Genomic DNA, 5,577 nt, shown 5'->3' with positions numbered 1-5,577 from the left:
AAATATCAACAACCTTGGATATACAGATGATACCACTCTAATGGCAGAAAGTGAAAAGGAAATAAAGAGCTTCTTGATGAAGATGAAAGAGGAGAGTGAAAAAGCTGGCTTAAAATGCAACATTCAAAAAACTAAAATCATGGCATCTGGTCCCATCACTTCATGGCAAATAAAAGGGGGGAAAAGTAGAGGCAGTGACAGATTTCTTTTCTTGGGCTCCAAAATTACTGCAGATGGTGATTGCAGCCATGAAATTAGAAGATGCTTGCTCCTCAGGAGGAAAGTTATGACCAGCCTGGAGAGTGTATTAAAAAGCAAAGTTATACTTTGCCAACAAAGGTTCATATAATCAAAGCTGTGGCTTTTCCAGTAGTGATGTACAGATGTGAGAGTTGGACCACAAAGAAGGCTGAATGCTGAAGAGTTGATGCTTTCAAGCTGTGATGCTGGAGAAGACTCTTGGGAGTCCCTTGGACTGCAAGGAGGTCAAACCAGTCAAACCTGGTTTGAAACCAAAGGAAATCAACCCTGAATATTCGTTCAAAGGACTGATTCACTGAAGCTGAAACTCCAATACTTTGGCCACCTGATGTGATGAGCTGACTCATTGGAAATGTCCCAGATGCTGGAAAAGATTGAAGGCAAAAAGAGAAGGAGGGAGAGGATGAGTAGGTTAGAAAACATCACTGACTCAATGGACATGAATTTAAGTAAACTGTGGGAGATAGTAAAGGACTGGGAAACCTGGCAAGCCGCAGTACATGGGATAGCAAAAAGTCGGACATGACTTAGCAACTGAACAACAATAACATGCCTGAAAGCAGACTTCTGTATTAAATGAATGAAAGAAAACTAACAGTTTACAGAGTGCATAAAATTAATGTATGGATGATTAATTGACAAAATGACTTGAAGATAGCATGACCCAACCCTATCTAAAGAAAACTACAAGTTTTTTTTTTTCCTTAAAACTTATCCTCACTTACCACTACCATTCCTGTAACTGTCTTGAAACTATTGTGTATATTTTGCCTATAATCATACTTTGTTTTTATACTTTACTATGATTGGTGAATATTTACCATGTGTCAGGGAAAATAAATGATATATATTAGGATAAATATAGCAGAAGTCTTCACTGTAGCAAGATTTAAGATTAGGGAAACTAATTTTTTCAAAGATACATAGTTATTTTGCTTTGATTTAAACCTAAATTTATCCAAAGCTAAAATTGTGATATTGTTCCTTAAACTCACAAATCTCAAAATATATCCTGTAGACTATAACTGATTAGCTAGCTATATGTATTATTTATAGATTTTCTTCTAGCCAATTAATATACTTATCTTTTATCCTAATGCCTAGCTGTAAATAAATTGGCGAAGACATGAATGATAAAGCTCCATGGATTCCATCCTCCATATAGTCATGAGAAACTTTAACTCCAACATTTTGAATTCATGAGACATACATAAGCCCATCATCTCTTATAATATCATGTTGACAGGTGAGGATGTAAGTTATGGGCAAATTTTGCAGCTGGGAATCATTGACAGCCAAGAGTGATAACCTACTATCCAAAAGTGCTGAATACAAAGGATTGAGTCTTCCAAGAATTGGTTCTGTATATATATGGTTCCTCTTATACTCTTCAGGAAGGAAGGTACTCCAGTTAACCGGGTTGAACAGATGCCTTGGCCCATGAGGCATGTGTTGATTTTCCGTCATTGCCTGAGGGAGTGCTTTATCCTGAGTCAAATACAGGCATGCAAGTTCTAATGCCAGTTTCTTTGACAGAAATGGACCGTGCTCATTTTTTCTGTGAGAAGGAATGGAGATATCAAGGACCTGTAAGCCAGGGTAAATTAAAGCTTGTGCTTTCAGTTTATTTTTGAATTCTGGATCATTCTGTATCCGAAAAAAACTGTATAATAAACTGTGAATGAATCAAAGGCTTCAAAACTACAGCAGTAGCAGCCTTTCCTCCAATCATATCAGCTGTGATGATGTAAATAATTATAAAAATGATATAGTTCCTAGTAATTATTTTCATCATCATATTTATACTTCATAGGGCATTAAAATGTGTCATCCCACTTTCATCACTAAAGTAATGATGCACACATATACACGCATGCATCTATTCATATATGTAAGTTACAGTTAGTCACTCAGTTGCATCTGACTCTTTGTGATCCCAAGGACTGTAGCCCACCAGGCTCTTCTGTCCAAGGAATTCTCCAGGCAAGAATATTGGAGTGGGTTGTTATTTCCTTTTCCAGGAGATCTTCTCAACCCAGGGATTGAACCGAGGTGTCCCGCATTGCAGGCAGACTCTTTACCGACTGAGTCACCAGGGAACCACCAAACAAAAAAATAATTATGTGATTCCTAGGAAAGATGAGGAGAAGGCAATGGCACCCCACTCCAGTACTCTTGCCTGGAAGATCCATGGACAGAGGAGCCTAGTGGGCTGCAGTCCATGGGGTCGCTAAGAGTCGGACACGACTAAGCGACTTCACTTTCACTTTTCTCTTTCCTGCATTGGAGAAGGAAATGGCAACCCACTCCAGTATTCTTGCCTGGAGAATCCCAGGGACGGCGGAGCTTGGTTGGCTGCCGTCTATGGGGTCGCACAGAGTCGGACACGACTGAAGCGACTTAGCATAGCATAGCATAACATAGGAAAGATGAAAAGTTACCTATATTGAAAATCATTTTTGACCTAAAGTGACCTAAGTGAGAAGAAAAAAATGAATACAGCAACAGGATATCAATATCCAAATTCACATTATCTAAATTCAAAAGGAATTCTATCAAGTTAAAGGAAATATTCCTAATATACAACTCACCTTCATGCAGCATGTATTTGGAGATTCTCTTTCTTGTAGAGATAAGAGATCCTGAGATTTCAGCTATGGGGTGAGAAGGGCCATCATACATTTCCCTTCCCCTTTCTTTTACTTCTATGCTGTACAGAAGAAAACCTACAATTAACCTCTGAGGAGCCTAGACACAGATCAACCTTCTTAATGACATCTATAGAAATAAATATACCAGCTGCCACTCCACACGAAAATCTCAGTATCTGGAGGGCCTTTCTTAAAGTTAACCCCTCATCAAAGTAGCTGACATACCAAATGAGAGAATTAATTGAAAATAATCCCAGTGGAACCTCACAAGGGGACATGTTAGCCAACCAACTGAAACTGCACACTCACGGTATAATGGGTGCCACAGTTCCAAAGCGGAAAATGAGGAAAGACAAATTTCTCTAACGTAATCTCTCTTATGCCCTTGATCACATCCCAGTGCCCTCAGACAGATTATTTTCTAAACCAGCTGGCTCATCTCATAAGCAGAGTGGAAGAACAACTGCACACACATAAACAAAAATGAGACAGAGAGACTCAACCAATACCTTCTCAGGCTAGTAGCAAAAGTGATCCTACAAGAGGAGTTAGAAGATCCTACTGGTTTTAAAGATAGGTATCCCTCTTATTAAGTCAGTTTTGTTCAAAAAAATTAGTTTTGTAAGTAAGAAGATATTCTACTGAATTCCTTTTTCAAATATATTAGTTATTGTGGGCTGCTATTATTTAATTGCACATAGCAAAGATTTTTTCATAGAGAAGGCAGTGAAAGTGAAAGTCGCTCAGTCGTGCCTGACTCTTTGAGACCCCATGGACTATCCAGTCCATGGAATTCTCCAGGCCAGAATACTGGAGTGGGTAGCCTTTCCCTTCTCCAGGGGATCTCCCTGACCCTGGAATCAAACTGGGGTCTCCTGAATTGCAGGTGGATTCTTTACCAACTGAGCTATCAGGGAAGCCCAAATAATTGATGTTTTCCAACTGGGATGCTGGAGAAGCCTCTTGAGCATCCCTTGGACAGCAAGAAGATCAAACCAGTCAATCCCAAAGGAAATCAACCTTAAATACTGACGCTTCAATACTCTGGCCACCTAATATAAATAGCCAACACATTGGGAAAAACTCTGATGCTGGTAAAGACCGAAGGCAGAAGAAGAGGGTGACAGAGGATGAGATGGTTGGATGGCATCATCGATACAATGGACATGAACTTGGACAAACTCTGGGATATAATAAGGGACAAGAAGGCCTGGTGTACTGCAGTCCATGGGGTCAAGAAGGGTCAGAAATGATTTGGTAACTGAACAATGAACAGCAGCAAGGGTTTGAACGCTGTAAAAATGGCCATTTTTCTTTTTTATTACTGTAGTGATTCTTCCATGTAAGCATGACATGTGGCCCAAATGTTATCTCCTCACATTCCACTGAAATACATGAACTACAATAATCCCAAGTGCTTGGTAGACTGTACAGTTTACTTAAAGAGAACAACAGGCTTCCCTGGTGGCTCAGTGATAAAGAATTTGCCTGCAATGCAAGAGACCCGAGTTCAATCCCTGGGTCTGGAAGATCCCCTGGAGGAGGGTATGGCAACCCACTCAAGTACTTTTGCCTAGAGAATCCCATGGACAGAGGAGCCTGGAGGGTGATGGTCCATAGGGTCACAAAGAGTTGGACACAACTGAAGCGACAAAGCAGCGGCAGCAGCAAGGAGAACAAATCTGTTTATCACGTTAAAAATGGTTCCTAGACATGTTTTATTTCCCTCAAAATTGGTGATTAAATTAGGAGGTTTATTTACAAGTATATTTTTTTTCCTTCAATGCTTTAGAGCCACATTATCTAAAGGTAAAGTTATGTAAAAGGACAGGTTTCTTTGTTGTTGGTTTTTCCATTTAGCAGTTTAAAATATAAATTCATTAAAAACATTCTAACAAAATGACACTTTTGTGTTAGAGTTATAGTATGTGTTATAAATAAGTATAACATATAACACATAAAACATACCAGTTGAGCCACTGTTGCTGCAATTAAACCCCCAGCACTATCACCTGAAATGCAGACTCAAGTGGGATCCACTCCATATTTTGCAAGAATTTTATCTTGTAGAAAGAATTTGACCACAGAAACATCTTCATGGGCAACAGGAAATTGATATTGATGACCTAATCTATAACTTCAGACAAGGAAAAAAAAAAAGAAAGAAAGAAAAGCATATATGATTAAACTTCAGTTGCATATATTGAGGTATCTCTCAATACAATCAGTAGGTCCAGAGAAGAAAATTGACCCTGTTTTGAATCTTTAATTTCCTTTAATTTCGCCAATCATACCTAGGCTTACTACTAACTTGTTTTTCAAATAAAATGTAGATTCTTTGATAAAGTTTTTTTTCAAATGTCCTGTTCAATGGGGACTTGAGAGAGATAAAGATTATGTCTTCATCCTCAGAACACTGTATATAAATTTTTCAGTAGGGGAGATAATCAATAGGGGAGATGATCTCTCTGTAGCATTTATTAGATTCTCAAATGCAGTTGGTAGCAAATATTTTCACAACCATGTGAAGAGTGCACACTAGATTTTCAAAGCAGCAAATCTGAGAATGAATGATTTGTAGATGTCTTATGTTAGAAATTTTATTTAGGTAAAAATTCTATAAAATATGTTCTATTATGAAAACATATCATAAGGTGAATACATG

General features: G+C 38.4%; 1 pseudogene across 1 annotated transcript; it reads right to left on the bottom strand.

The window, feature by feature from the left end:
• Positions 1–1,311: 1,311 nt before the first annotated feature.
• Positions 1,312–2,858, bottom strand: LOC147379326 (arylacetamide deacetylase-like 2; annotated as a pseudogene). The gene is made up of 2 exons (XR_015169533.1): positions 2,853–2,858; positions 1,312–1,908 (listed from the first exon to the last, which is right to left on the bottom strand). The product of XR_015169533.1 is annotated as an arylacetamide deacetylase-like 2 (transcript).
• Between the last annotated feature and the right edge of the window lie 2,719 nt (positions 2,859–5,577).

Source organism: Bos grunniens, chromosome 1 (assembly GCF_055505025.1).
Source record: "Bos grunniens cultivar Pamir isolate PY7600 chromosome 1, Bosgru_T2T1.0, whole genome shotgun sequence".
NCBI lineage: Eukaryota > Metazoa > Chordata > Mammalia > Artiodactyla > Bovidae > Bos > Bos grunniens.
This window is presented reverse-complemented; position numbering and strand designations above follow the sequence as displayed.